The sequence below is a fragment of the Saccopteryx bilineata genome, chromosome 1, assembly GCF_036850765.1.
Source record: "Saccopteryx bilineata isolate mSacBil1 chromosome 1, mSacBil1_pri_phased_curated, whole genome shotgun sequence".
NCBI lineage: Eukaryota > Metazoa > Chordata > Mammalia > Chiroptera > Emballonuridae > Saccopteryx > Saccopteryx bilineata.
The window spans coordinates 85,436,556-85,447,468 of NC_089490.1; positions in this window are offsets into that span (position 1 = coordinate 85,436,556).

The window sequence follows — 10,913 nt, forward strand, 5'->3', positions numbered from 1 at the left end:
TATAGGGAGTGGCAGCTAAAAGGTATAAAATTTCTTTCTGATCTGATGAAAATGTTCCTCAATTGACTGGAGTGATGGACATATCAATGAATATACTAAAAATCACTGAATTACGCACATTAAAATGGGTGGACTATATATGATATGTGAGTTATATACCAATAAGACTGTTAAAAAAAATCCCTCACACCTATCCACACCTATTCACAATAGCCAAGATGTGTAAGCAACCCAAAAGTCCACTCATGGATGAATGGACAAAGAAAATGAGGTATATTCATACAAGGGAACATTAGCTTTCAAAAAAAAGTGCAGTCACATGCTACAACAGGGATGAGTCTTGAGAATATTATGCTAAGTGAAATAAGCCAGTCACAAAAAAAACAAATACTGTATGATTTCACTTATATATTAGTCAATTTCATAGAAACAGAAAGCAACATGGTGGTTACCAGGGAGGTGGGGAAGGAGAAATGAGTTGTTTAATGGTTACTAAGTTTTAGTCTTACAAAATGAAACAGTTTTAGAGATTCTCTGCACAACAGTGAGTCCAGGCATCTTTCAGTTTTCATAACTCCACTTTGTTTTTATAAATTAAAAAAAAAAAAAGCTACATTAGTACCCCTTTTTCACTAACCAAAAGAAATCCTAACAGGATTTTCACTTTTATGAAAAAGCCATTACCATAATAATATAGTTGTTTCATAAAAGCAAAGTGGCATAATGCAAACTTTCAGAAAGCAGGGGATACTCTTTGCTTTATGCCATTTTGGCTTACAAAAGGTTTCATGAGAATGCTCTACTTTCATATAGTGGGGAAAACCTGTGTAGCTAACACTACTGAAGTACACACTTAAAAATGGTTACACCTGGCCAGATAGCTTGGTTGGTTAGAGCAGTGGTCCCAACATTTTTTGGGCCACGGACCGGTTTAATGTCAGAAAATATTTTCACGGACCGGCCTTTAGGGTGGGATGGATAAATGCACAAAATAAAATTATGCGACCACCATAAAAACTGTGGTATTTTTAAATATAATTGTCGAACTTACGAGACAAGCGTCAAGAGTGAGTCTTAGATGGATGTAACAGAAGGAATCTGGTCATTTTTTAAAAATAAAACATCATTCAGACTTAAATATAAATAAAACAGAAATAATGTAAGTTATTTATTCTTTCTATACGGACCAGTACCAAATGGCCCACGGACCGGTACCGGTCTGTGGCCCGGGGGTTGGGAACCAATGGGTTAGAGCACTGTCCCAAAGTGTAGAGGTGCTGGTTTGATCCCCAGTCAGAGAACATACAGGAGTAGCTTGATGTTCCTGTCTCTCTATCTCCCTCCCTCTCTCTCTCTTCCTTTCTCGCCAAAATCAATAAATTTAAAAAAAATTTAATAGTTAAGAAATAAAATTTATGTTGTGATTTTTACAATTAAAATATATTTATTTATGTAATATATATATTTATCATATATAATAATATAATATAATATAAATACACACACACACACACACACACACACACACACACACACCTAAGAGTGAACCAGAAGATGTGAACCAGAGATTTAGGTATAGTGGCCGTGGACAAACCCAGGTCAATCAAGTCCAACATGGCTAGAAAAGAGGACATGGGTTCACAGAGAATATGATCTGGTTCTCTAAGTGAACCAGAAAATTTACCATCTTAACCATTTTTAAGTGTACAGTTCAGCAAAGTTCAGTATATTCACTGTTGTGCAGCCAAGCCCCCCAGAACTTTTTCTATCACTTTCCTTTTAAATCATATGTGCTTTATGTTTAGAGTAGGTTTCATGTAGACAATATATAGTTGGGTCTTATTTTTTTAGTCCACTCTGATAGTCCCTCTTTCAATTTTTGTATTTAGACCACTGGTATTTAAATTGATTATTTATATAGTTTGATTAATAGCTACCATATATTTTACTGTTTTCTATCCATTATTAGCATTCTTTTTCTTTTTTCTTTTTTCACTCTACTCTTTTTCTGCCTTCTCTGATTTTAATCAAGCATTTTATATTATTCCATTTTCTCTCCTCTCTTACAATATTATTATTTTTCTTAACATTCTTTAGGGTTGCCATAATGTTTGCAATATACACTTACAGCTAATCCAAAGTCCACTTTCAAATAGCATTATACTGCTTCACAAATAGAGCAAGTACCTCATAACATTACTTACAATTCCTTCATTCTCTTAAAAAGAATCGCTGTTATTTATTTCACTTATCCATAAGCTATATCATTGAATACACTATTGCTATTATTTTGAACAAACTATTATCTGTTAGATTTAAAGATTTTATTTTACCTTTATTCCTCCTCTAACACTCTCCTTTTTCTTCTTTTTATTTTTTAAAAGATTTTATTCATTGACTTTAGAGAGAGAGAAAGGGGGGAGGAGTGAGAAGCATCAACTAATACTAGTTGCTTCTCATATGTATGTGCCTTGACCAGCAAGTTTAGGGTTTCAAACCAGCAATCTGAGCATGCCAGGCCCATGCTTTATCCACTGTGTCACCACAGGTCAGGCATTTCTTTATGAAGATCAAGTTTCTGACGTATATAATTTTCTTTCTTTCTGAAGAACATCTATTGGTGACAAATTCTCTCAACTTTTGTTTGTCTGATAAAGTACTTCATTTTTGAAGGAAAATTTCATTGGATACAGAATACTACATTTCAAAAATAATTTAAATATTTAACTCCACTATTTTCTTACTGGCATGTTTTCTAAAAAGAAGTCTGGTATAATTTTTATCCTTGTTCTTCTATAGATAAGATTTTTACCCTCTGGCTTCTTTCAAAGTTTTCTCTTTGTCTCTGATGCTTCTGCAGTTTCAACATGATATGCCCAGTTGTAGATGTTTTAGTATTTATTCTGACATTCCTAAATCTGTGGTTTGGTATCTGTCATTAATTTAGGAAAATTTTCAGTCACTAATACTTAAAATATTTATTGTTATTTTCTTTTTTCTTCTCTGGTCATCCCATTATGTACACATATGCTCTGTGTATGTAAGCTACACATTTTTCCATTGTCCCACAGTTTTTTTTTTGTTGTTGTTGTTCTTAGAGAAAGGAGAGAGAGAAGGGGGTTGGGGAAAGAAGCAGGAAGCATCAACTCGTAGTTGCTTCTCATATGTGCCTTGACCAGGCAAGCCCAGGGTTTCGAACTGGCAACCTTAGCATTCCAGTTCCATGCTTTATCTACCAAGCCACCACTGGTCACCCCACAGTTCTTAGGAGGTTACTGTTGACATGTTCAAACTCATTGATTCTTTTGTTGACCATGTCCAATCTATTGATACTGCACCAAATGCATTCTTCACTCCTGTTACAGTGTTTTTGATTTCTAGTGTTTCCTTTTGATTGTTTCTTAGAGGTTCCATCTCTCCGCTTGCATTACCCATCTATTCTTGCATGCTTGCATGTTGTCCACTTTTTCCATTAGAGCCCTTATAGGCTGATACCCTAGTGGTGTCAGCCTGAATCAGTTGTTTTAAATTCCCAGTCTGATAATTCCAACATCTTTGCCATGTCCAAATCTTGTTCTGATGTTTGCTCCACTCAAGCTATGCTGTCTTTCAGTATGCTTTGTCACTTCATGCTGAATGCCAGACACGACATACAGTAGTACCTTGAGATACGAGCAGACCAAAATGCAAAAAAAAATTTAAGATACGAGTTGCGACTCTGTATTTTTGTTCCAGATCCAAGCAAAATTCCAAGATACGAGTCGTGATTTGGGAAGCTGCCGCTAGTTGGCGCATTGGCACACAGGTCCAGTATCGGCAGCACACCACCAGCATCTCGTTCTTTCTCACATGTTACCTGAAGAATCAAGTCAAATCTCTGTGCTGTACTCGTTCATGCATTATTTTTGCATTTTTTACTAACTTTTTTTTTGTGTGCTATCATGTGGCCGAAGAAAGTGAGTGTAAAGGACAGTGGTGAGAAGAGAATGACGTCGATAGAAGTAAAGCAAGAAATAATAGAAAAACATGAGCGTGGTGTACGAGTGATTGAACTGGCAAGGCTGTATGACCGTAATACATCTACAATTTGTACCATCCTTAAACAAAAGGATGCTATCAAAAGCGCAAAGCCGCCCTGGCCGGTTGGCTCAGCGGTAGAGCGTCGGCCTAGCGTGCGGAGGACCTGGGTTCAATTCCTGGCCAGGGCACACAGGAGAAGCGCCCATTTGCTTTTCCACCCCTCCGCCGTGCTTTCCTCTCTGTCTCTCTCTTCCCCTCCCGCAGCCAAGGCTCCATTGGAGCAAAGATGGCCCGGGCGCTGGGGATGGCTCTGTGGCCTCTACCTCAGGCGCTAGAGTGGCTCTGGTCGCAACATGGCGACGCCCAGGATGGGCAGAGCATCGCCCCCTGGTGGGCAGAGCGTCACCCCTGGTGGGCGTGCCGGGTGGATCCCGGTCGGGCGCATGCGGGAGTCTGTCTGACTGTCTCTCCCCATTTCCAGCTTCAGAAAAAAAAGAAAAAAAAAAAAAAAAAGCGCAAAGCCAGCAAAAGGAACTACAATTCTGTCCCAATTAAGGAAAAATATCCCTGAAGAAATGGAGAAGCTTCTGCTGGTGTGGGTGAAAGAGAAAGAGCTGGCAGGAGATACAGTGACGGAGACTATATATAATATGCGAAAAGGCACGTATTATTTACGGCGACTTGAAGAAGAAAGAACCATCAATCTCAAAAGAGGCAGCAGAAGATACGTTTAAGGCAAGTCACAACTGGTCTGAAAATTTCAAGAAGAGATCTGGCATCCACTCGGTGGTGAGGCATGGTGAAGCTGCGAGTGCTGACTTTAAGGCAGCTGAGGAGTATATCGTAAGTTTTGCTGTGCTTATCGCAAGGGAAGGCTACATCCCCCAACAAGTGTTCAACTGTGATTGAAACAGGATTGTTTTGGGAAAAAATGCCCTGGAAGACTTTCATCACTGCAGAGGAGAAGAAGCCACCAGGCCATAAACCCATGAAGGACCATCTGACCTTTGCATTTGTGTGCAAATGCTAGAGGTGACTAAAGTAAAGCCACTGCTAGTGTATCATTCCGAAAATCCTCGAGCCTTTAAGACTCACAGATTCTTAAAAAAAACTGCAGGTTATGTGGTGCGCCAATGCTAAGGCATGGGTTATGCGGCAGTTTTTTATTGAGTGGGTAAATCTCGTCTTTGGTCCTGCAGTGAAGAAATATCTTCAAGAAAATAAACTCCCAATGAAAGTATTACTAATCCTTGAAAATGCTCCAACCCACCCACCTGGTCTTGAAGATGACATTCTCAATGAGTTCAAATTCATAAAAGTCCTCTACCTCCCACCCAACCCAACACAACTTCAATCTTGCAACCTATGGATCAGCAGGTAATTTCCAACTTTAAAAAGCTTTACACAAAGCACTTATTCCGCCGCTGCTTTGAGGTGACTGAGAATACAAATCTAACCCTTTGAGAGTTTTGGAAAGATCACTACAACATCGTGATATGTTTATGCCTTTTTTTTTTTTACAGAGACAGAGAGAGAGTCAGAGAGAGGGATAGATAGGGACAGACAGACAGGAATGAAGAGAGATGAGAAGCATCAATCATTAGTTTTTCGTTGTGATACCTTAGTTGGTCATTGATTGCTTTCTCATATGTGCCTTGACCGTGATCCTTCAGCAGACCGAGTAACCCCTTGCTCAAGCCAGCGGCCTTGGGTCCAAGCTGGTGAGCTTTGCTTTGCTCAAACCAGATGAGCTCACGCTCAAGCTGGCAACCTCGGGGTCTTGAACCTGGGTCCTCCACATCTCAGCCCAAGGCTCTATCCACTACGCCACCGCCTAGTCAGGCTGTTTACACATTATTGACTTGGCATGGCAAGAGGTTACAAGAAGAACCTTGAACTCGGCATGGAAAAAGTTATGGCCTGATGTTGTTGCAGATAGGGACTTTGAAGGATTCGAACCAGAGACCTAGACCGAGGTAGAAGCGTTGAAGTAGATTATGTCCCTAGGAAAGTCAATGGCTCTGGAGGTAGATGAAGGTGATGTAAATGAGCTCGTCAAGGAACATGAGGAGGAACTCTCAACTGTGGAGTTGAAGGAGCTACAGATGATGCAACATAGGGAGCTTCTGCAAGAGATTAGTAGTGAGGAGGAGGTATAGTCAGAGGAAGTGATTTCTACAAGTAAAATTAAAGACATGCTGGCAATGTGGGAGAAGCTTTCAAGTTTCATTGAAAAGAAACACCCAGAAACAGTTTCAATGGTCGTGCTTCGGCACTTTTTAATGACACTTGTTTGTCACATTTCCGTAACATTTTAAAAGGCAGGCAAAAGCAAACCTCTTTGGATAGATTTTTATTCAAAAATCCTGCAAGTGAAAGTGCCGAAAGTTGCAGCCAAAAAGGCAAAAACAGATGATGATTAAATGAAAAATGCGTAATATTAAGCTTAGGTTGAGTTTAAAGTTAAGAAAGTGCATTTTTTTTACAATTAAGTTTTTGTGGTTTCAATTTAAGTAAAGTAAGTGCAGTTTTAGTTTTGTTTAAAGTAAAGAAAATGCAGTTTTAGTTTACATTTAGTGTTAAGAAAGTGCAGTCTTAGTTTACGTGTCTACAGTGCCTGCATCCCTTTTCCCCTCCCTCCTCCTCTGCCATTCACCTCGGTTAGCTGCACTCATCTGTCTCCAAGGTAAGAATACAGTACTAAATAACACTTTTTTCTTTTATTTCATATATTTTTTATGCATTGGTAAAGTATACATGTGTGTTTCTTAATTAAAAACGTCTTTTTTTCATAACTTAGGATGGTTTGGGGATGTTTCACAGGGCTGGAATGGATTAAATCTATTTCATTTATTTTAAATGGGAGAAATTTGATATACGAGTTGACTGACTTACGAGCTCAGTTACAGAAGAATTAAACTCGTATCTCAAGGTACCACTGTACTACTATATGTAAAAGGAACTGAGGTAAAGAGGCCATTAGTGTGAGGCTTTATGTTTATCTTGCCTGGAGTTAGGCTGTGTTTACTGACTGCTGTAGCTTTAGTGTTAGATGCTAAAATTTCTCCTGGTATTCTTGTTTTTGCTTCTTCTGCTGTCTTTGTATTTCCCTAAAGGCTTCTCAAATAAGGTCTGAGGTGTGCAGTTCTTTCCTTTGCAATCCCATTATAAGACAGGGTCCTGACTAACATGGCAGGAAGGGGTTAGAGAAGTGTTCAATAGTCTTATGATTAAGTATCAATTTTTTAGTGAGCCTCTGCTTCTCGGCTTTGACTTTCACTAGTGTTTCCCAGTTGTTGAGTCCCCCGCCACCACATACTCCTTAGCTGAGGCAGAAAGGCTGAATGAAGGGCTCTGGGCTTGAGTATTTCCCTTTCCCCACATGAAAGCTACAGTAGGCTGGAGTTGGGTATTTCCCTTCCTCAGGTCAGCTAGGCTCTGGTTGAACAGTTTCTCTTAGCCTGACCTCTGGTGGTACAGTGGATAAAGTGTAGACCTGGAATGCCAAGGTTTGCCGGTTCAAGACCTGAGGCTTACCTGGTCAAGGCACATATGGGAATTGATGCTTCCTGCTCCTCCCCCCTTCTCTCTCTCTCTCTTTCTCTCTCCTGTCTAAAAATGAATAAATAAAATCTGTAAAAAATAAATAAATAGTTTCTCTTGAGGGTGGGCCATATTATAAGAGAATAGGATGCTTTGGGTCTATTTTTCAAAAGAGCTTCTAGTCCTTCCATTGCCCTTGCTAGAAGCACATGGGGATTTTTCTTTACTCTTTACTGTGGGGACCCAGTAAGGCAATTGGAAGTAAAAAAATTCCACACAAATGGTCTGACCTCTGGTGGCACAGTGGATGAACTGTAGACCTGGAATGCCGAGGTTACCACCTGTTCAAGGCCCTGGACTTGCCTGGTCAAGGCATGTATACAAAGCAACTACAAGTTGATGCTTCCCTCTCCTCCTCCTGCCCCTGCCTTTCTCTCTCTTTCTTCTTTCTAAAATGAATAAATGAAATCTTTTTTAAAAATCCACTAAAATGTTGGGCTCCTCCCTAAGACTGGGCCCCCCTGAAAATTTTAATTCTCAAGCCTGTCTACACAGAGCCTTCTCCCAATTTGTCAATTACAGTTTAAGTTTTCCTACCCTCATACTGGCTCCATTGACGGGGCCCTTTCCTGAGCTTTTGCTTTTGTTGAGTTGTGATTCTCTATATATGCCTGCTCTCTCCAATTTTGCACGCAGCAGTTTATCTTATAATTTCTTTTCTTTTTTTTTTTTTACAGAGACAGAAAGAGTCAGAGAAAGGGATAGATAGGGATAGACAGACAGGAACGGAGAGAGATGAGAAGCACTAATCATTAGTTTTTCGTTGCGACACCTTAGTTGTTCATTGATTACTTTCTCATATGTGCCTTGACCGTGGGGCTTCAGCAGGCCGAGTAACCCCTTGCTTGAGCCAGCGACCTTGGGTCCAAGCTGGTGAGCTTTGCTCAAACCAGATGAGCCTGCTCTCAAGCTGGCAACCTTGGGGTCTCGAACTTGGGTCTTCTGCATCCCAGTCCGACGCTCCATCCACTGCGCCACTGCCTGGTCAGGCTATCCTATAATTTCTAATGGATCTAAAAAGAGTAACTGATTTTTAATTTATTCAGTTTTTTTCTTGTGAAGATGGGAGTGTTGACTTCTAACCCCATACATTCCAGAGCAGAAAACCTTAATCTCCTTGTTTAGGAGCCAATCTTTGAAGGAAGCAGGAAGACTTACAGGCAAGAAATATTTGCACAAGGGGACAACCAGTCTCTTTACTAAGGCTAGACCACGTGGTCAGACCAGTGGCCTTCCTGGTTGTGGCAGCTAAACAACACAGACATCTGCTTCTCCGAGAAGCTGGCAGGACCCCGCCTCTAAACTTTGTGCAGACCCTATCACTGCACTTTTGTGAGGAGTAAGGATTGTCACTCTCTCTTATTGGTCAGCAGGTAAAAGCCAGAATTCTAATACAAGAATTGAGTCCAAGGGAAAAGTCCAAGCTTGAGCATAAATGTTTCTAAAATCATTCCCAACATGAAGTACTCGAAGGCCCAAACCGAGAGCTGAGGACCAGGAAAGTTAAGACCATCAGAGCAAGACATCTTGATAATCTCTCCAGAGGGACCACGCAGAGAGTGAAATACCAACCTGCTCCCATCCTATATTTGGGGAGGGGGTGGGGGGTCCAGGACAGGGCAGATACTTCTAAAACATAATGAAATTGTCTATCTCTGCAGCAGTCTGTGTACTGCTTGAGACCAGGGTGTGTCAGATTCTTCAGAACATAGGGCTGGCACAGAGCAGACTCAGTACATACTTGACCTGAACTGATCCTTAGGAAGCCCAGAGCACAACATTGGGTAGCACAACAAACAAGTAATCAGCTCACCAGCTCTCACATAGATATATTCTGGCTCTCCTCTCCAGGTTTCCCCAACTTAGGCAAGTTCTCCATCAAGGGCACTTCAGCACTGAGAAGATCCAGGTCTCTCAAAATCAGATAATGAACAGTTGAAGCAGGATAAGTGCAAAGCCCAGCCAGAAAGCTGAGAGACTGGGCACATCCAAGCTGCCCTCCTGGGCATCCCAAGGGACCAGCCGCAGGCCGTGTATATCGCAGACGCCCTCAGAAACAGAGAGATCAAGGCCAGGACAGAGGTGTGCAACAGCAAGCAGACTTTAATCAAGGTTATAAAACCAGGCTGATCCAGCATCTTCGGTCACTTCAACTTCTTTTGTCCTCAGTTTGTAGGCAGGAAGGAGGTCTGTTCTCTAACATGGGCCCACAAATTAGTCTCCATCCTCAAGCTGTTTTATGTGGACTGGTTTGTAGCTCTCGCTCTGGTTGGCTTGCAATCTGTTTTCAAGTTTTTCCTTCTTTGAGAACAGGAGACCTCTCATATTCACCAATGTTTTGAGGCACTGGGTATAAGGGAAGGCACCTTGAAATTAAGCTGCCTTTACCCTAGCTATTCCTTATGCCTAGAACACTCTTCCCCAGGTCTGGATGGCTAGCTCCTCACCTCCCTTATACTTCAAACCTTGACTCAAATATGTATTACCTTCGCAACAGGCTCTGTGGCAAACTGCTCCCTCTGTCAAGCCCCCAGCACTCCTAATCTCCCTTACTTTGCTCTATATATACTGCTCACAAAAATTAGGGGATATTTAAAAATGAATATGAAGCTATAAAATATCCCCTAGTTTTTGTGAGCAGTATATATTTTAAATTTATTGATTGATATTTAGAGAGAGAGAAAGGAAAAGAGAGAGAGAGAGAATCGCTTGTTGCCCCTCATATGCATTCATTGGTTGATTCCTGCATGCCCTGACTGGGATCAAACCTGCGACCTTGGCACATTGGGGTCATGCTTCAAATAACAGCTACCAGGCCAGGGACACTCTGTATTTTTTATAGCCTTTTTCCACATCTCTGTCTTTGCTTTTTCTACAGTTGAATATGATGTGCCTAGTTATATCATATAATATATAATGACTGCATCTCAGTATTACTAGAATGTAAACTCCATAAGATCAGGAATTTTGTCTGTTTTGGTCATTGATCTCCCAAGAGCAGAAAAGGCACTCAATAATATATATTATCAGCATGTGAATGAAAAAGGACACCTTTGTTCAGGTCCTGCCCTGTCACTTACTAGCTAGTGATAGCTAGGCAACTGGCTTCCCTCCCAGCTCCAGTTTCTTTTTTTTTTTTTTTTCATTTTTCTGAAGCTGGAAACAGGGAGAGACAGTCAGACAGACTCCCGCATGCGCCCGACCGGGATCCACCCGGCACGCCCACCAGGGGCGAAGCTCTGCCCACCAGGGGGCGATAATCTGCCCATCCTGGGCGTCGCCATGTTGCG